This window comes from Pan paniscus, chromosome 7, assembly GCF_029289425.2.
Source record: "Pan paniscus chromosome 7, NHGRI_mPanPan1-v2.0_pri, whole genome shotgun sequence".
Classification (NCBI taxonomy): domain Eukaryota; kingdom Metazoa; phylum Chordata; class Mammalia; order Primates; family Hominidae; genus Pan; species Pan paniscus.
Genome location: NC_073256.2, coordinates 29840221 through 29862049, shown reverse-complemented (window position 1 = coordinate 29862049; position 21829 = coordinate 29840221). Strand labels below are relative to the sequence as shown.

General features: G+C 45.1%; 1 pseudogene; it reads left to right on the top strand.

The window, feature by feature from the left end:
• Positions 1-1344: 1344 nt before the first annotated feature.
• LOC129398555 (endogenous retrovirus group K member 6 Env polyprotein-like) overlaps positions 1345-21829 on the top strand; it is a 60141-nt pseudogene continuing 39656 nt past the window's right edge.

The window sequence follows — 21829 nt, the reverse complement described above, 5'->3', positions numbered from 1 at the left end:
AAAGGAGATGTGATGTGGCAGCCTTTGGCTCAAGGGAGTATCATCGTAGCTCAAAGAGATCTGGGTACATGCCAGTTGAACCAACTCTTCTGAGGATGGGATAGATCCTGGGAGGCCACTCTGATCCTGCCAATCTTGAGGCCAGATGAGTCTTTGAAGAACATGGTTTGGCTTAATACCAGCACTTAGTCTAATACCCACCATGAATCTTGCTGAAGTGAAGCTATACAAATACCTTTTCAAAAGATTTTTCTTTTCATTCCAGATCCTTCTTAGAAATTCCTAAGGCTCAATACTGTGTGGAAGATTCTGAGAAAGAAAATAGTTTCCGATCTTTGGGATTCCCGAGATGGTCCAATCTGCAAAAGTTCATTGCCATTTCCATCAAGGACACTGAGAACAGGAGTCTTATCTGGATTGGATCCTGGGAAATGAGAAGCTTCAGCAGGTGGGAAATGCACCCTCCACAGGCTCACACCCTTGTGGGTTGTTTCAGTTACGTATTGCACCTAAAATTAGAAACTTTAAACCACCACAAGCCATTATTGCTCAGGACCCTGTGAGTTGCATGGGGACTTCCTGGCTGGTTTAACCTGGGCTCATTTGTGTGGCTACCTGCAGCTGGAGGGCCAGCTGGGCGGAGCATCCAGGACGGCCTCATGCATGTGCCTGTCAGTTGGTGCTGGTTGTCAGCCGGGGAACCTTGTTTTCCTCCATGTGGCCCCTTGCCCTCCAGAACCCCTCTCCAAATGTCCCTTTAAGCAGGATAGCCAAGGTTTGCTTGGTGCCAGCATCCAAGAGGGCAAAAATATAGAAACTACGAGAGGGCTCTCAAGGCCTAAGATTATTTGCACCCCAGAAATCTGAGGTCTCAGTTAATTCAGAAAGTTCGTTTTGCCAAGGTTGAGGACGCATGCCTGTGACACAGCCTCGGGAGGTCCTGACAATATGTGCTTAAGGTGGTAGGGACACAGCTTGGTTTGATACATTTTAGAGAGACATGAAACATCAATCAATATGTGTAAGATATACATTGGTTCAGTCTGGAAAGGCGGGACAACTCCAGGTGAAGGTGAAGGTGAGACAAAGGGAAGGGGTTTCCAGCTCATAGGTAGTTAAGAGACAAATGGTTGCATTCTTTTGAGTTCTTGATTAGCCTCTCCAAATGAGGCAATCACATATACGTTTATCTCAGTGAGCAAAGGGGTGACTGAATAGAATGGGAGGCAGGTTTCCCCTAAGCAGTTCCCAGCTTGACTTTTCTCTTTAGCTTAGTAACTTTTTTTTGGGAGGGGGGACAGAGTCTCGCTCTGTTGCCCAGGCTGGAGTGCAGTGGTACGATCTCGGCTCACTGCAATGTCCAACTCCAGGGTTCAAACAATTTCCCTGCCTCAGCCTCCCAAGTAGCTGGGATTACAGGCGCCTGCCACCACGCCTGGCTAATTTTCATATTTTTTAGTAGAGACGGGGTTTTGTCATGTTGGCCAGGCTGGTCTTGAACTCCTGACCTCAGGTGATCTGCCCGCCTCAGCTTCCCAAAGTGCTGGGATTGCAGACGTGAGCCACCGAGCCCAGCCTAGCTTACTGATCTTGAGGCCCCAAGGTTTATTTTCCTTTCACGGCTAGAAGTTGTTCACCATCACTTTGGCAGCATTCCACTGGCCAAAGCAAGTCATAGGCAGCCCAGATTCTTGTAGAGGAGTATAAACTCTACCTCTTAAAGGAAAGATTGGTTCAATTATACTGCACGAGCATTTGCAGAAAGTTGTACCCATCTTTGGAAACTACCACACACACACACACACACAGCTTTACATGCAACCCTCCCTTGAGGTGCATCTACTTCCAGGCAGAACCAAAACTTGACAGTACTCGACAGAAGAAAATTAGTGTCCTAAATGCCAGTTCTCTTCTTACTCAACTTCAGCCTCATTATAAGCAGATTCTAACAGTTTATGTGTCTTGAGAAACATTTTAATTAATCTTTGGAATTTAAGAATTTCAATTCATAGCAGTAGCCTGTGCATAGGAAATACGCATATTGTAAGTTTTTCCTTTCTGATAAATCATGCTGAGGGAACTACAATGTAACTTTTTTTTTTTTTTTTTTGAGGAGTCTCACTCTGTTGCCCAGGCTGGAGGGCAGTGGCATGATCTCAGCTCACAGAAACCTCCGCCTCCCTGGTTCAAGCAATTCTCCTGCCTCAGCCTCCTGAGTAGATGGGATTACAGGTGCACAAGACGTGGTTTCACCATGTTGGTCAGGTTGGTCTCGAACTCCTGACCTCTGATCTGCCCACCTTAACCTCCCAAAGTGCAGGGATTATAGGCGTGAGCCACCGGCTCACATATACTGTGACAGTATATTGAAAGTTTCTCTTTTTTTCAAATAATTAACAGGTTTAACAGAATGTATCTCCTGATCTATTCCTTTCACTGCAGACATCTATTGCCTTTTCAGCCTAGCAGCCCTCTCCTCTATAGAGACTCACACTTCCTACTCCAGTCATGTGGCTCTCATGGGGGCTGCCATGTTCTCAAATGACTCCACCCCTCTGTCCTCAGTTGATTGGTTCAGGGATGAGCATCTGACCTAAATTGGCCAATCAGAATTCTTTCCTTGAATATTTTTCGAAACTGAAACTAGACCAAGTTAATCATTCTCTGTGATGACAGGAATTGTGTGTAGTGAGAAATACAGGAGCTTTTGTGGCCACGTTTCCCGCCTTATGGAGAAAAGGCTTGAGTAAGAAGACATTAAGCCAGTATGCAGACAAAGCTAGAGACAGAGATAGAGAGAGAGATCTTGTGGTAAGCCCCTTGGTTTTCATCATTCTAGTACATGCTTGCTACTGCATACAACCAAGACTTTCACCTGAGGGCTTTCTCAAAGTCAGGCATAGAGTATGTCAGAAAAGCCACAGAAGCCAGGCGCAGGGGCTCACTCCTGTAATCCCAACAATGGGAGGCTGAGGCAGGTGGATCAAGAGGTCTGGAGTTCGAGACCAGCCTGACCAACATGGCAAAACCCCGTCTCTACAAAAAATAAAAAAAATTAGTGAGGCATGGTGGCAGGCACCTGTAATCCCAGCTACTCAGGAATACGAGGCAAGAGAATCGTTTGAACCTGGGAGGCAGATGTTGCAGTGAGCCGAGATCATGCCATTGCAGTCCAGCCTGGGTGACAGAGCAAGACTATGTCTCAAAAAAAAAGAAAGAAAGAAGAAGAAGAAAGCAAAGCCAGAGAGTTGATGCCCAGGGACCAGTCCACAGCCAGTGACGGATGGGAGCCAGGCTCTAAATGTTTCAATATCTTTGCCCCCTGGATGGAACAACTTTGAAATGTATTCCACATCACCTCCCAGAGGTCCCCAGTGGGGTCAAATCCTAGTTGCCTGGAGTGGTAAGCTGCTCATTGAAGCCCCCTGTGTGGCCTCCTGCCTTTCCATGAATCAATTCCTCCCTCCCCTATTGGTGATCCCTGGAATCATCTCCTAAATAATCCACTTGCAATCCTGTCCCTCTTTCAGGATCTGCTTGGGGTTGGGGTTGGGGAATGCAGAGAAAAACATGATCCCTTTTCCACTCCAGACTAGTAAGACGAGTTTCTGTCACTGACAACCAAGAGTTCTGACTATTACCTCCTTCTGAGATAATTCCTAAAAGGTATTTGGGAATTTCCCCACCTCCACCCTACTGCATATGTCATCAATATGTAGATTTCTTAACAAAGTTTAATGGTATTCTTTGATCAACCTCAAATTTCACAAAACACACTGCACTTTCATAAGGGCTCCCCATGACTGACAGATCAGCCGTTCAAAAGAAGGGAAGTGTCAGAGATGGCTCTCCTAGACTCGCGTATTTTTCAGTAGAATCTGGGTCAGGATGTTGTGGTCGGGAGATGCTTCTGGAGCTCTGGGACCCACAAGCCTGCGTGTCATGGTGGAGTATTAGGACAACTTGAAAACATAGTGGCAGGAGGAGGCTTCCTCTCTCCCCTTCAGTTCATCCTCCACCACACCCAATGTGCTCAATAGATACTGGTTAAATGAATAATGGGGCCGGGCATGGTGGCTCACGCCTGTAATCCCAGCACTTTGGGAGGCTGAGGCAGGTGGATCACCTGAGGTCAGGAGTTCAAGACCAGCCTGGCCATAGAGGCAGAAGAAGCACTTGAACCTGGGAGGCAGAGTTTACAGCACGCTGAGATGGCACCACTGCACTCCAGCCTGGGTGACAGAGCAAGACTCAAAAAGAAAAAAAAAAAATGGATTTATTCCTTCCAAACTGCAACTCACCAAAAGAAGACCAATACGTATCACAATGTTGTGGCCATAATCACCACAGTGACAATAATAAATATAATCAACTCTCGAGCCAGCCACCTCCACTAAACCTAGTGGATCACATCTAGTGTTTACTTTGGGGATATTTTAGTGGTCATGGTAGATTGTCGCCTGACTGCTGGCTTTTTCTACCATGTTTCAGGAATATAGAGATGTGTACAGATGGCCCCTAAAATTAATTAGTATGCAATTCTCAGAGCCAAACTGTACCCCAAAAGCTACTGGAATGAAAAAAAAAAGTTTTAATTCTCAAAGAGACAAACTAGATAGTAGAAGCATTTATGTTCCCTTGGAGAATCTTCCCACCAAGGACTCAAAGTTGTCTCCAGACCAGGGAATGCCTGGGGCCTTGGACTTTCCCAATTCTGGTATCACCTCCCATTCTCCTTTAGGTCCAGTTTTCTCAGAGGGTCATGCATTGCTCATTGCCACCAAGGGTATCCAAGGACACAAACTGAAGATAATAGTGCCTTATTGTCTCTCAGTCATCTTTCTCTCCCACATGCTGGAAGGAGAGCCGAGTCCAATTTATCCAATTACAAAATAGCAACATTGGCATCATGAGATCAGCTAATAAAACTTTCGAGGCAATCTAGCTTCCTACCGAAAGTAACCAACATCTGTGGAGCACTTACCATGACTAAGGGTCAACATAAGTGGTTTGCATGCTGCATGCATCAGGATGGACTAGGTTATGCTGCAGTAACAAATTAACCCCAGAGTCTCAGCAGCTTAGCAATCAAGGTTGATTTCTTACATTCCATGTCCACAATGGGTTGGCTGGGTATGGTGTGCTCCATATGACCACTCAAAGACCTAGAATGATGGAAATTCTACCATCTTAATGTAAGGATTCTCCCATAGTTACTGCACCAGGAGATGAAAGAATGAGATGGTTATTCCCAAGCCCTCAAAAGCTGAAGAGTAGAGGTGATATCAGTGACCTCCACTTATAGAGCATTGGACCCTGGCATGGATCCATCTAACTACAGGGGGCCTGGGGAATACGGGGAGCAGATGGAAATCCCATGAGCAGTAACCATTCCTGCCAGCATGCATTATTTCATCTGAACCTCACAACCCTATGGAATAGAGAACAGAGGCTTGGAGAGTTATGGGACCTGCCCCAAGGCATCATAGATAATGAGTTGCAGAGCTGAGATATGACCCTCGGCCTGGCAGGATTCAAACCACTATGCTGCATACTCATCACAAAATTCTATGAAATTCCTCATACAGCAAAACACCACACCAAGTAAAAAGAAAGCCAAGTTGTGCAAATACAAAATAGAACTCACCTGACACTTCACCTCCTCCCCAACCCCAACCCCACCGAAAGAATCAACCTACGCAAATAACTGGAATGAAATTCTCAGGCAATTTCAGCAGGGGAAATGGGGTTATCTCATCTGGGTCTCATCCGACCTCGTCAAGACAAGACCTTCCCTACACTTCACCTGAACACCTGGACCACCGTCATGTCTTGCCACTTCTTGTTACTGGAAATCCAATGATGATGTCTTTATACAATTTATAGGTCTTTCTATAAGTGCCAAGATAAACGTCATCTCTGTACCTGCATATCATTCAGAGATAGGCAAGCTTCTATGTAAAGTACTAGATAGTAAATATTATAAACTTTGCAGGACTCATCTGATCTCCATCCTATATATTTTTTTGTTTTTGTTTTTGTTTCACAATTTTTTTTTCTTTTTAGATAGGGTCTAAAAAGAAAATAAAACTTATCCATGTTGTGATATGGATGAACGCTGAAAATATGCTCAGTGAAAGAAGCAGACATGAAAGGTCATATATTGTAGAATTCCATTTATATGCAATGTTCAGACTAAGCCAATCGACAGAGATAAAAGTAGACGAGAGGTTTCCAAGGGCTGCAGGAGGGGGTATGCAGAGTGACTGCTGAATGGATATGAGGCTTCCAACTGAGGTGTTGAAAAAGCCCTGAAACTAGGTAGTGGTGATAATTGCACAACATGATAAATGTACAAAATGTCCCTGAATTGTACACTTTCAGATGCACAAAATGATAAATGTTGCATATATTATACCACAATTTTATTCATTTATTTTAGAGATAGAGTCTCACTCCATCACCCAGACTGCAGTGCAATGGCACAATCATAGCTCACTGCTGCCTTTACCGCCTGGGCTCAAGCAATCCTCCCACCTAGTCTTCCAAGTAGCTGGGACTACAGGTGAACCCTACCACACCCAGCTTTTTTAATTTTTTTATAGAGTTGCATTCTCGCTTTATTGCCCAGACAGGCCCAAACTCCTGGCTTCAAGTGATTCTCTCATCTCAGCCTCCCAAAGTGCTGGGATAACAGGTGTAAGCCATCAGGCCAGGCAATTTTTAATTCTTATGCAAAATTTTCAACTAATTCCTAGGATTAAAAAAAATGTCGATCAACATGCGGATTAGAGGAAAAAATAATTTTAAACAAGAGAAAAAGTTAAATGAGATGATGTATATGTATACAGTGCCTGGCCTCATGATCACCGAGTCCACTGCAGCTTTTAATTTTTTTTTTCCATACAGGGTCTCACTCTGTCACCCAGGCTGAGTACAGTGGCATAATCATGGCTTACTGCAGCCTCAACCTCCTGGGCACAAGTAATCCTCCCACCTCAGCCTCTCAAGTAGCTGGGACTACAGATGCACACAAACACACCTAGCTATTTTTGTTGTTGTCATTGTATTTTTTGGTAGTGTCAGGGTCTCACCATGTTGCCCAGGCTGGCATCTTGAACTCCTGGGCTCAAGCGATCCTCCCACCTCAGCTTCCCAAAGTGCTGGGATTACAGGTGTGAGCCACCATGCCTATCCTGTTGTAGCTATTTTAATAGTGCTGGTGAGCAATAATTTGCTCTCCCTCTAAAAACAGAACATACTAAGCCAAGGAAAGCACCAATCTAGTTTGTTCTCCCCAGATCTTCAAAATGTTGGAATTAGTATAAGAGTCCAAAATATTTCATGTGGTTTATTTATTTATTTATTTATTTATTTATTTATTTTGGAGATGCAGTCTCGTTCCATCGTCCAGGTTGGAATGCAGTGGCACAATCTCTGCTCACTGCAACCTCCGCCTCCCGGGTTCAAGCAATTCTCCTGCCTCAGCCTCCCAAGTAGCTGGGATTACAGACATGAACCACCACGCCTGGCTAATTTTTGCATTTTTAGTAGAGATGGGATTTCTCCATGTTGGCCACTCTGGTCTTGAACTCCTGATCTCAAATGATCTACCCGCCTTGACCTCCCAAAGTGCTGGGATTACAGGTGTAAGCCACCATGCCCGGCCAATTTGATTTTTTATTGTTGTAAAATACATACAAAATCTATTATTTTAGCCATTTTCAAAGGAAAAATTCAGTGGTGTCAAGTGCATCCACCACACTCTACAGCCATATCCCCCATCCATCCCCAGAATGCTTTCATACTGTCCTGCAAATATGCAGCACCTTGCTACACTCCAGGTTGTTGTCCCACAACAGAGCTGGGTTGAATTATTAATGTGGACTTTGTTCAACAACGGACTAAAGAGGGAGAAACCCAAGAACTCTGTGAGGAGTGCATGACAGGTGCTCGTGGGATGACATGGCTCGGTGCCCTCCAGCTGCTGCTGCCACCACCTGTCCTGCTGGGCGGCCACCCCCTCCCAGGGAAGAAGAGCACTCACAACTGCTGCCGATCTCCTTCCAGGGCTTCCGCTGGGACTACGATCAGGATGTGGACACCCCCAACAGGGACCGTCTGGCCGGGGAGGGCGTCAAGGCCAAGTACCTCATGCCGCCCCTTGTCACAATGACCTCCCCGTCCCACTTCACTGCCATGCCAGGTAAGCGTCACTCTGCCCATTTCACCCGATGCCCATCAAAGCCCCAGCGTCCGTCATTCCCTGTGATAAGAAGCAAAAACTCGGTCAGCTTTAGGGAGGCTGGGGCGGCTCCGGGGTCTCACTCTGTTGCCCAGGCTGTAGCTCAGTGGCATAATCACAGCTCAGTGGAGCCTCAAACTCCTGGTCTCAAGCAGTCCTCCCTAGCTCAGGCTCCCCAGTAGCTGGGGATACAGAGAAGCTACTATGCCTAATTTTCTCATTTTCTTAGAAATTGGGGCAGGGGGTGTCTCACTATGTTGCCTGGGCTAGTTTTGAACTCCTGGCCTCAAGTGATCATCCCGCCTCAGCCTCCCAAAGTGCTGAGATTGGAGACATGAGCTACCGTGCCTGGCCTGATCTTTTTTAAAAAAGTAAATAAGGCCGAGCATGGTGACTCACCCCTGTAATCCCAGCACTTTGGGTGGCTGAGGCGGGTGGATCACCTGAGGTCAGGAGTTCAAGACCAGCTTGGCCAACATGGTAAAACGTCGCCTATCCTAAAAATACAAAAATAAGCTGGGCGTGGTGGCAGATGCTTATAACGACAGCTACTCGGGAGTCTGATATAGGAGAATCACTTGAACCCAAAAGGTGGAAGTTGAAGTGAGCCGAGATCATGCCATTGCACTCCAGTTTGGGCTACAGAGCAAGATTTTGTCTCAAAAAAAGAAAAAGTAATAAAAATAAAAATGTAAATAACTAAAATCACTTTTAAATAATTGTATAAAAATAATAAAACATTGACATTTACAGAGCTCAGTTAGATGAGGTGACTCATACCCTCCAATGGTGTCCTGGTTCTCTTACATAAGAATTGAAATGTCGTTCTGTAGCCCAAAAGATCCCACACAGCCTGGCCCCTGGCCCATCTTCTGTCAGCCTCTCTCATCTCTCTCCCTCTCCTTCACTTCCTTCCGGATCACAAAGGCCTTTTGCCTGTGCCTTCTGCCCTGCTCCCTCCAGCCCCAGGGCCTTGGCCTGTGCTAGTCCAGTCCCTCCAGCTCACCAGGAGCATGCAGTCCAGTCGGGGAGACAGACACCAGACACCCAAACTGGCACATACATCCCGTGACAACTCAGGAGGCATCAAGGAGGAAAACAAGTTTTTCAGGCACAGACTACAGGGGTAAACTGCCTTCAAACTAGAGAGGGAGAAAGGGGGTCTCTGAGCATGGGGCAGTTGAGCTGAAAAAGATCTCAGGGGACCAGAGCAAGGAAAAGTGTTCCAGGCAGAGGGAAGAGCATGTGTGAGGTCTCTGAGACAAAGACCTGGTCGTTTCAGAATCCCAGTGGCCACTAAAATAGAGGGATTCCAACCTAAAATGGAGGAAGAGGAGGCTGCTGGAAAGCAAAGGACTCTGTGTAAGAATCATAATAGCGGGGGTGGAGCCAAGATGGCCGAATAGGAACAGCTCCAGTCTACAACTCCTGGCGTGAGCGATGCAGAAGACAGGTGATTTCTGCATTTCCAACTGAGGTACTGGGTTCATCTCACTGGGGAATGTCAGAAAGTGGGTGCAGGACACCTGGTGCAGTGCATCGAGCATGAGCCCAAGCAGGGTGAGGCATTGCCTCACCCTAGGAAGTGCAAGGGGTCAGAGAATTACCTTCCCTAGTCAAAGAAACGGGTGACAGATGGCACCTGGAAAATCGGGTCACTCCCACCCTAATACTGCACTTTTCCAAGGGTCTTAGCAAACGGCACACCAGGAGATTATATCTCACGCATGGCTCAGAGGGTCCTAAACCCATGGAGCCTCACTCATTGCTACCACAGCAGTCTGAGATCAAACTGCAAGGTGGCAGCAAGACTGGGGGAAGGGCGCCCACCATTGCCTAGGCTTCAGTAGGTAAACAAAGCAGCTGGGAAGCTCCAACTGGGTGGAGCCCACCACAGCTCAAGGAGGCCTGCCTGGTTCTGTAGACTCTACCTCTGGGGGCAGGGCATTGGCAAACAAAAGGCAGTAGAATCCTCTGCAGACTTAAATATCCCTCTCTGACAGCTTTGAAGAGAATAGTGGTTCTCCCAGCACGCAGCTGGAGACCTGAGAATGGACAGACTGCCTCCTCAAGTGGGTCCCTGACCCCCGAGTTGCCTAACTGGAGGCACCCCCCTGTAGGGGCAGACTGACACCTAACATGGCCGGGTACTCCTCTGAGACAAAACTTACAGAGGAACAATCAGGCAGCAACATTTGCTGCTCACCAATATCTGCTGTTCTGCAGCCTCCACTGCTGACACCCAGACAAACTCCAACAGACCTGCAGCTGAGGGTCCTGACTCTTAGAAGGAAAACTAACAAACAGGAAAGGCATCCACACTAAAACCCCATCTGTACGTCACCATCATCAAAGACCAAAGGTAGATAAAACCACAAAGATGGGGAAAAAACAGAGCAGAAAAACTGGAAACTCTAAAAATCAGAGTGCCTCTCCTCCTCCAAAGGAATGCAGCTCCTCACCAGCAATGGAACAAAGCTGGACAGAAAATGACTTTGATGAGTTGAGAGAAGAAGGCTTCAGATGATTAAATTACTCCGAGCTAAAGGAGGAAGTTCGAACCCATGGCAAAGAAGTCAAAAACCTTGGGAAAAAAATTAGACGAATGCCTAGCTAGAATAACCAATGCAGAGAAGTCCTTAAAGGACCTGATGGAGCTGAAAACCAAGGCACGAGAACTACGTGACAAATGCACAAGCCTCAGTAGCCGATTCAATCAACTGGAAGAAAGGGTATCAGTGATGGAAGATAAAATGAATGAAATTTAGCAAGAAGAGAAGTTTAGAGAAAAAAGAATAAAAAGAAATGAACAAAGCCTCAAAAAATATGGGACTATGTGAAAAGACCAAATCTACATCTGATTGGTGTACCTGAAAGTGGCAGGGAGAAGGGAACCAAGTTGGAAAACACTCTGCGGGATATTATGCAGGAGAACTTCCCCAACCTAGAAAGGCAGGCCAACATTCAAATTCAGGAAATACAGAGAACACCACAAAGATACTCCTCAAGAAGAGCAACTCCAAGACACATAATTGTCAGATTCACCAAAGTTAAAATGAAGGAAAAAATGTTAAGGGCAGCCAGAGAGAAAGGTCAGATTACCCACAAAGGGAAGCCCATCAGACTAACAGCTGATCTGTTGGCAGAAACTCTAGGAGCCAGAAGAGAGTGGGGGCCAATATTCAACATTCTTAAAGAAAAAAATTTTCAACTCAGAATTTCAAATCCAGCCAAACTAAGCTTCATAAGTGAAGGAGAAATAAAATACTTTACAGACAAGCAAATGCTGAGAGATTTTGTCACCACCAGTCCTGCCCTACAAGAGCTCCTGAAGGAAGCGCTAAACATTGAAAGGAACAATCATTACCAGCCACTGCAAAAACACGCCAAATTGTAAAGACCATCAAGGCTAGGAAGACACTGCATTAACTAATGAGCAAAATAACCAGCAAACGTCTTAATGACAGGATCAAATTCACACATAACTATATGAACCTTAAATGTCAATGGGCTAAATTCTCCGATTAAAAGACAGACTGGCAAATTGGATAAAGAGTCAAGACCCATCAGTGTGCTGTATTCAGGAAACCCATCTCATGTGCAGAGACACACATAGGCTCAAAATAAAGGGATGGAGGAAGATCTACCAAGCAAATGGAAAACAACAAAAAAAGGCAGGTGTTGCAATCCTACTCTCTGATAAAACAGACTTTAAACCAACAAAGATCAAAAGAGACAAAGAAGGCCATTACATAATGGTAAAGGGATCAATTCAACAAGAAGAGCTAACTATCTTAAATATATATGCACCCAATACAGGAGCACCCAGATTCAAAAAGCAAGTCCTTAGAGACCTACAAAGAGACTTAGACTCCCACACAATAATAATGGGAGACTTTAACACCCCACTGTCAACATTAGACAGATCAACGAGACAGAAAGTTAACAAGGATATTCAGGAATTGAACTCAGCTCTGCACCAAGCGGACCTAATAGACATCTAAAGAACTCTCCACCAGAAATCAACAGAATATACATTCTTCTCAGCACCACACCACACTTATTCCAAAATTGACCACATATTTGGAAGTGAAGCACTCTTCAGCAAATGTAAAACAACAGAAATTATAACGAACTGTCTCTCAGACAACAGTGCAATCAAACTAGAACTCAGGATTAAGAAACTCACTCAAAACTACTCAACTACATGAAAACTGAACAACATGCTCCTGAATGACTACTGGGTACATAATGAAATGAAGGCAGAAATAAAGGTGTTCTTTGAAATCAACGAGAACAAAGACAAAACGTACCAGAATCTCTCAGACACATGCAAAGCAGTGTGTAGAGGGAAATTTATAGCACTAAATGCCCACAAAAGAAAGCAGGAAAGATCTAAAATTGACACCCTAACATCACAATTAAAAGAACTACAGAAGCATAGAGCAAACACATTCAAAAGCTAGCAGAAGGCAAGAAATAACTAAGATCAGAGCAGAACTGAAGGAAATAGAGACACCAAAAACCCTTCAAAATATCAATGAATCCAGGAGCTGGTTTTCTGAAAAGATCAACAAAATTGATAGACCGCTAGCCAGACTAATAAAGAAGAAAAGACAGAAGAATCAAATAGACACAATAAAAAATTGATAAAGGGGATATCACCACCAATCCCACAAAAATACAAACTATCATCAGAGAATAGTATAAACACCTCTATGCAAATAAACTAGAAAATCTAGAAGAAATGAATAAATTCCTCGACACGTACACCCTCCCAAGGCTAAACCAGGAAGAAGTTGAATCTCTGAATAGACCAATAACAGGCTCTGAAATTGAGGCAATAATTAATAGCTTACCAACCAAAAAAAGTCCAGGACCAGATGGATTCACAGCCGAATTCTAACAGGGTACAAGGAGGAGCTGGAACCATTCCTTCTGAAACTATTCCAAAAAATAGAAAAAGAGGGAATCCTACCTAACTCATTTTATGAGGCCAGCATCATCTTGATACCAAAGCCCAGCAGAGACACAACCAAAAGGAGAATTTTAGACCAATATCCCTGATGAACATCGATGCAAAAATCCTCTATAAAATACTGGCAAACCGAATCCAGCAGCATATCAAAAACTGATCCACCATGATCAAGTGGGCTTCCTCCCTGGGATGCAAGATTGGTTCAACATATTCAAATCAGTAAACATAATCCAGCATATAAACAGAACCAATGACAAAAACCATACGATTATCTCATTAGATGCAGAAAAGGCCTGTGACAAAATTCAACAACCTTCATGCTAAAAACTCTCAATAAATTAAGTATTGATGGGACATATCTCAAAATAATAAGAGCTATCTATGACAAACCCACAGCCAATATCATAGTGAATGGGCAAAAACTGGAAGCATTCCCTTTGAAAACTGGCACAAGACAGGGATGCCCTCTCTCACCACTCCTATTCAACATAGTGTTGGAATTTCTGGCCAGGGCAATCAGGCAAGAGAAGGAAATAAAGGGTATTCAATTAAGAAAAGAGGAAGTCAAATTGTCCCTGTTTACAGATGGCATGATTGTATATCTAGAAAACCCCATTGTCTCAGCCCAAAATCTCCTTAAGCTCATAGGCAACTTCAGCAAAGTCTCAGGATACAAAATCAATGTGCAAAAATCACAAGCATTCTTATACACCAATACAGACAAACAGAGAGCCAAATCTGAGTGAACTCCCATTCACAATTGCTTCAAAGAGAACAAAATACCTATGAATCCAACTTACAAAGGATGTGAAGGACCTCTTCAAGGAGAACTATAAACCACTGCTCAACGAAATAAAAGAGGACAAAAACAAATGGAAGAACATTCCATGCTCATGGGTAGGTAGAATCAATATCGTGAAAATGGCCATACTGCCCAAGGTAATTTATAGATTCAATGCAATCCCCATCAAGTTACAAATGACTTTCTTCACAGAATTGGAAAAAACTGCTTTAAAGTTCATGTGGAACCAAAAAAGAGCCCACATTGCCAAGTCAATCCTAAGCCAAAAAAACAAAGCTAGAGGCATCATGCTACCTGACTTCAAACTATACTACAAGGCTACAGTAATCAAAACAACATGATACTGGTACAAAAACAGAGATATAGACAACTGGAACAGAAGAGAGCCCTCAGAAATAATGCCACATATCTACAACCATCTGATCTTTGACAAACCTGACAAAAACAAGCAATGGGGAAAGGATTCCCTATTTAATAAATGGTGCTGGGAAAACTGGCTAGCCATATGGAGAAAGCTGAAACTGGATCCCTTCCTTACACCTTATACAAAAATTAATTCAAGATGGATTAAAGACTTAAATGTTAGACCTAAAACCATAAAAACCCTAGAAGAAAACCTCAGCAATACCATTCAGGACATAGGCATGGGCAAGGACTTCATGTCTAAAACACCAAAAGCAATAGCAAGAAAAGCCAAAATTAACAAATGGGATCTAATTAAACTCAAGGGCTTCTGCACAGCAAAAGAAACTACCATCAGAGTGAACAGGCAACCTACAGAATGGGAGAAAATTTTTGCAATCTACTCATCTGACAAAGGGCTAATATCAAGAATCTACAATGAGCTCCAATAAATTTACAAGAAAAAAACAAACAATCCCATCAAAAAGTGGGCAAAGGATATGAACAGACACTTCTCAAAAGAAGACATTTATGCAGCCAAAAGACACGTGAAAAAAATGCTCATCATCCCTGGCCAGAGAAATGCAAGTCAAAACAACAATGAGATACCATCTCACACCAGTTAGAATGGCGATCATTAACAAGTCAGGAAACAACAGGTGCTGGAGAGAATGTGGAGAAATAGGAACACTTTTACACTGTTGGTGGGACTGTAAACTAGTTCAACCATTGTGGAAGTCAGTGTGGCGATTCCTCAGGGATCTAGAACTAGAAATACCATTTGACCCAGCCATCCCATTACTGGGTATATACCCAAAGGATTATAAATCATGCTGCTATAAAGACACACGCACACGTATGTTTATAATGGCACTATTCACAATAGCAAATACTTGTTACCAAGCCAAATATCCAACAACGATAGACTGGATTAAGAAAATGTGGCACATATACACCATGGAATCCTATGCAGCCATAAAAAATGATGAGTTTATGTCCTTTGTAGGGACATGGACGAAGCTGGAAACCATCATTCTCAGCAAACTATTGCAAGGACAAAAAACCAAACACCGCATGTTCTCACTCATAGGTAGGAATTAAACAATGAGAACACATGGACACAGGAAGGGAAACATCACACACTGGGGCCTGTTGTGGGGTCGGGGGAAGGGGGAGGGATAGCATTAAGAGATATACCTAATGTTAAATGACGAGTTAATGGGTACAGCACACCAACATGGCACTTGTGTACATATGTAACAAACCTGCACGTTGTGCACATGTACCCTAAAACTTAAAGTATAATAAAAAATAAAAAATAAAATAAAAACTTTGGCTGTTGACTCCAAATATCCTGCTTCATCATCTCTCCACTCCAGAAACTTTTCACATGCTTACAAAGGGTGTTCGTTTCTCCTCTAAGTATTTGCTCGCCAGCCCCACCTGCAAGAAGGTGGAAGTAGGGCCTCTGCCTGGGATGGTAACTCTCAAATGTAAGGCAAGACCTGTCTCTCCACCAATATCCCCAGGACTGAAGGACTGTGAAAGTCTGCATATTGATCAAGCTTCTCCCTCCCTTATCTGAAGGGACTTACTTCCTTCAAGACTCTTTTCCTCTTCTCACCTAGCTCCATGCCCCCATCCAGTCATCTTCCAACCCATCTCTCCCCACCTGCATGCCACACAAGAGGGGCGTGACCACAGCACCTGGAAGTTCCTTAAAGTTGAATGGTGTGTCAGGCCGGGTGCGGTGGCTCATGTTAGTAACCCCAGCACTTTGGGAGGCTGAGGCAGGCAGGTCACTTGAGGTCAGGAGTTTGAGACCAGCCTGGCCAAAATGGTGAAACTCCATCTCCACTAAAAATATAAAAATTAGCTGGGTGTGGTTGTGCTTGCCTGTAGTCCCAGCTACTTGGGGGGCTGAGGCAAGGGAATCACTTGAACCTGGGAGGCAGAGGTTACAGTGAGCCAAGATTGCGCCATTGCACTCCAGTCTGGGCGACAGAGTGAGACTCTGTATAAAAAAAAAAAAAAAAAAAAAAAAGATATCGAATGGTGTGATTAGCTTATGATTTTTAAAAAATGGAATGATGTATTCATCTTCTAAGCTGCATAACAAATCAACACACATTTAGCAGCTTAAAACACCCATCTATTACGTCTCCTTTCCTGTGGGTCAGGAGTCTGGGGGTGCAGCTTTAGCTGTGTCCTCTTGTCAGGTTCTTACAAGGTTGTGATCAAGGTGTCGGCTGGAATTAGTGTCTCATATGAGGCTTGGGGTCTTCTCCCAACCTCACATGGTTGTTGGCAGAATTTATTTCCATGCAACTGTGGAACTCATGTGGCTGGCTTCGTCAAAACCAGCCAGGCATGGTGGCTCACGCCTGTAATCCCAGCACTTTCGGAGGCCGAGGCAGGTGGATCACCTGATGTCAGCAGTTCGAGACCAGCCTGGCCAATATGGTGAAACCCCGTCTCTACATAACTTAGCCGGGCATGATGGCGCACGCCTGTAATCCCAGCTACTTTGGAGGCTGAGGCAGGAGAATCACTTGAACCCAGAAGGCAGAGTTTGCAGTAAGCCGAGATCGTGCCACTGCACTCCAGGCTGGGCAACAGAGTGAGACTCCATGTCAAAAACAAACAAACAAAAACCAAAAACCAGGAGGAAGGAGTCTCTCTCCTCCAGACCTTCATTGAAGATCTCACCTGAAGATGTCAGGCCCACCCTGAATAATCTCCCTTTTGATTAACTCAAAGTGAATGGATTCGGAGCTTAGTTACATCTGCAAAATCCCTTCAACTTTTCCATAGGTATAGATTAGAAGCAAGCCACGGGTCCTGCCTACACTCCAGGGGAGAGGAGATTACACCTGGCATTTATCCAGGGCAAGAACCTAAGGGGTCATCTCAGAATTCTGCCTTCCAAATAGATCCTCGGTGGAGCTTACATGCCTGGGCGAGCACCAGCCTTTGTTTAAAGGCAACGGAGAATGGTGTCCTGGCTCAGATCTCCCGCAAGCCTCCACAATGATGGTCCAGTATCTGAAGCCAGGGCCAAGGCAGCAGGAGCTTTGGGTGCACATGGGGGCTTCCCCCACTTTGAAGTGAGTCATCACATCCGTATTAGACCCTAGCTGTTGCTTAGGCGAAAATGATGATTTAGAAGAAGATGGAGAGAAGAGGAGAGTTAATTTAAAAGTACTTATATTCGGCCGGGCGTGGTGGCTCACGCCTGTAATCCCAGCACTTTGGGAGACTGAGGCAGGCGGATCATGAGGTCAGGAGATGGAGACCATCCTGGCTAACACGGTGAAATCTTGTCTCTATTAAAAATACAAAAAATTAGCTGGGCGTGGTGGCCGGCGCCTGTAGTCCCAGCTACTCAGGAGGCTGAGGCAGGAGAATGGCGTGAACCCAGGAGGCGGAGCCTGCAGTGAGCCAAGATCACGCCACTGCACTCCAGCCTGGGCAACAGAGCGAGACTCCACCTCAAAAAAAGAAAAAAAAGAGAAAGTACTTATATTCATTCCCTAGGGCTGCCACAACCAAGTACCAAAACTGGGTGACTTGAAACCAGAGAAATTGATTGTCTTGTGGCTCTGGTGGCCAGCAGTCTGAAACAGAGGTGCCAGCAGGGCCACGCTCCCTCCTGCACTTGTCGGGGAGTCCTGCCTTGCCTCTTCCTAGCTTCCTGTGGTCTCCTGGCAGTCTTCAGTGTTTCTTGGTTTGCATACGCATCAGTCCAATCTGCCGTCCAATCCGTGGTCTTCTTCCCTGTGTCTCTGTGACTTGGCGTGTCCTCTCCTCTTTTATAAGGACACCAGTCATTGACTTAGGCCCTCCCTACTCCAGGATGACTTCATCCTAATCAATCGCATCTGCAATAACCCTATTTCTTTTTCTTTCTTTCCTTCTTTCTTTCTTTCTCTTTCTTTCTTTCTTTCTTTCTTTCTTTCTTTCTTTCTTTCTTTCTTTCTTTCTTTCTTTCTTTATTTCTCTGTCTGTCTTCCTTCCCTCCTGCCTTCTTTCTTCCTTTCTTCCTTTCTTTCTTTCGAGACGGAGTTTCACTCTTGTTGCCCAGGCTGGAGTGCAATAGCACGATCTCAGCTCAATGCAACCTCCGTCTCCTGACTTCAAGCAATTCTCCTGCCTCAGCCTCCCGAGTAGCTGGGATTACAGGTATGCACCACCACACCCAGGTAATTTTGAATTTTTAGTAGAGAAGGGGTTTCTCCATGTTGGTCAGGCTGGTCTCAAACTCCTGACCTCAGGTGATCCGCCCGCCTTGGCCTCCCAAAGTGCTGGGATTACAGGCATGAGCCACCACGCCCGGCCCGCAATAACTCTATTTCTAAATAAGGTCACATTCTGAGCTACTAGAATTTAGGATTTCAACATGTTTTGAGGTGGACTCAATTTAACCCATAAGAATACTATGTGGGCCACACATGCTGCTTCACATCTGTTATCCCAGCATTTTGGGAGGTTGAAGCAGGAGGATCATTGGTCAGGGCGTAGGGGGACACCAGGAGCATAAGTCCATGGCGTTGACTGGTGTGGGGGCTCACACCTGCATGTTTGGGAAGCTAAGGCAGGGCGATCACTTGAGCCCAGGAGTTTGAGGCCAGCCTGGGTGACATAGTGAAATCTCACTTCTAAAAAAAAAAAATTAATTAGCTGGGCATGTTGGTACCCACCTACAGTCCCAGCTACTCAGGAGGCTGAAGCAGGAGGGTCGCTTCAGTCCAGAATATCAAGGCTGTGGCGAGCTGTGATTCCACCACTGCACTCCAGCCTGGGCAACAGAGCAAGCACTGTCTCAAACAAACAAACAAATAAAAAAATCATCTCCCTTTTCTTCTGATTCCCTGAGCTGTCATAGAAAGGAAGTGAAGCAGTGAAAGCATCCCCCCCAAAAGGGAGTTTTCAAAACCAGCCTAAGCAACATAGCAAGACCTTGACTTTAGAAAGTATTTAAAGTTGAAGGAAAAAAAAAAAAAAAAAGCAATACTATGGCACAGAGTTGACAGCTACAGGTGTGGCTACATCCAGGTCCTAAAACTATATCATCAGAATGACCCCTCACCCTCCCCCCGCTTTCCATTTTACTTTCTTAAGCATGAACATGAAATTTCCAAGACTGTTTCTCCTTTGGCTAATCTGCTTCTCAGACCCAATCACTGTGGCCAGGGTGGTGGAAGGATACTAACATCCAGGCTGGGACCACATGTCCCAGCTCCACATCAGGGTGGGGAATGGCCAGTCGCACACATGTCGTGGGGGACTAGTGACTCCTCGGTGGAAAATCGGGGACTGTCATTGGAAAGGAGCGATAGAAGAAAGGCTGAAGCAGTGCAATGTATCTCCTGCACCAGCCTGGGCCTCGATGTCTTGAGTACTGATGACCCAGTACTCAGTCTAGGGCAATCCCAACTCCATCTGTGGGGCTGCCCACAGTACATGGACCCCTCACTGGATTTGCTGACCACACGTGCAAACAGCCACTTCCCAGCCCCACTCCCCGCAGTCCCCCTGAACCCTGTCAAAATTCCCCTCAGTTCTCACCAAGATTAAAAGCAGTTCTGAGGGTGAGCGGCTCATTCTGCTAGTTTAACTCTCTCGATTCCTTTCCTCTCCAGAACTCTGTACTTACTGCTCCGTCACTGGTAATGACAATGAACATCTTCACAATCTCAGGTTTTATTGCAAAGTGATTGAGGACCAGTTAGAATAAGTTATGCTACAGAAACTAAAGAAATCCCGTCAAGCAAATTGTGTGTCATAGAAAGTCTTAGGGCAGCCATGTATATTTTCTCCCCCAATGAATCAATTGAAAATGAGAAGCTGTTACCGCCATGTTCCGGGCAGAAGCTATCAAAAGTATAAGCCATGATATTATAATTTGATTTTTCATCCGTCAAATGGATATGGCCCAGGGGTGAAAAGTGGATGCTCTGTAACTAGATGATGGTCAAGAGTTATAAAAATGAGGTCCTCTCTGTTCAACATTTCTCCTTTCTTGAAAGGATACTCAATGTCATGCTCAGGGCCTCCAATGGCCAGAAATAAAGTTCCTCCCAGTTCCAGAGCACCCCAGGACAACCCCAAAACCAGAACAACTGCTTATTGCCATGTAGACTATGTACTGTGCAATTCCTGGGGTGGCATTTTCATATATATGTGGGTGGCGCCCCCTGGAGGTATGCAACGCACAACTTGCACAAATGGTAAGTCATCGTATCCCAAAGTCCACAAAGAAGAGGTAAACAAAATTCCCATCGATGTTGCCATCAGTCATGAGTCTGCCTTTTCTTCATGGGACAGTAGCAAAAACAATTTGGCCAAGTGTGCTTGGATGATCTCTAAGATGGAATCAGGGTCTCTCACTTTCAGCACTATAGACATTTGGGGCTGGATCATTATTTTGTCTTAGTGGGAGTTGTCCGGGGCATTGTAGGGTGTTTAGCAGCATCCCTGGCCTCTACCCATTAGCTGCCAGTAGCACCACCTCCTCCAGCGGCAACAACCAAAATTATCTCCAGACATGGCCACATGTTGTCTGGGGGACAAAGTCACCCCCTGGTTGAGAAGCCCTGAAGAAAAGACATAATATGCAGATCACATGTAAGTAAGAGAGCCTAAGGGCCACACAGGTGATGCTGTACCCATGACAAAGACAGAGTCTTAAAGAGGTTAGAGAGGTGGAGAAAGAGAAAAGAAATGAAGTCCCAGCTGCCGAGAGCAACAGATGCTGACTAGATGTTGTTGATAGTCATCTTTAAACTGAGTTAAAAGATGCTGAGAAGCCATCAGCTCCCATCCTGCTCTCCAGGAACAACGCTCCTGAAAAAGGCCTGGAGATCAACAAAGCCCCAAACACAGGTGCACTGAGCAAAGAAACCAGAGATTGAGACAAAAAAGACATTCCCTCAAAGACTACTCATTTCCAAGAGGGGAGAAAAAAGTGGAGTCATGAAAAACAGTTGAGGCTGGGTAGAGTGACTCGCACCTGTAATCCCAGCACTTTGGGATTACTCCCAGGCTGAGATGGGAAGATTGCTTGAACTCAGGAGTTCAAGACCAGCCTGGGCAAAATAGCAAGACCTTACCTCTAGAAAAAGGGAAAAAATTAGCCAGGTGTGGTGATACATGCCTCTGGTCTCAGCTACTCAGGAGGCTGAGGTGGGAGGATCGCTTGAACCCAGGAGGTAGAGGCTGCAGTGAGCAGGAATCGTACCACTGCACTCCAGCCTGGGCTACAGATCCTCTCTCAAAAAAGAAAAAAAATAAACAAAATTAAGGCCGGGCACGATGGCTCATGCCTGTAATCCCAGCACTTTGGGAGCCCAAGGTGGGCAGATCACGAGGTGAGGAGATTGAGACCATCCTGGCTAACACG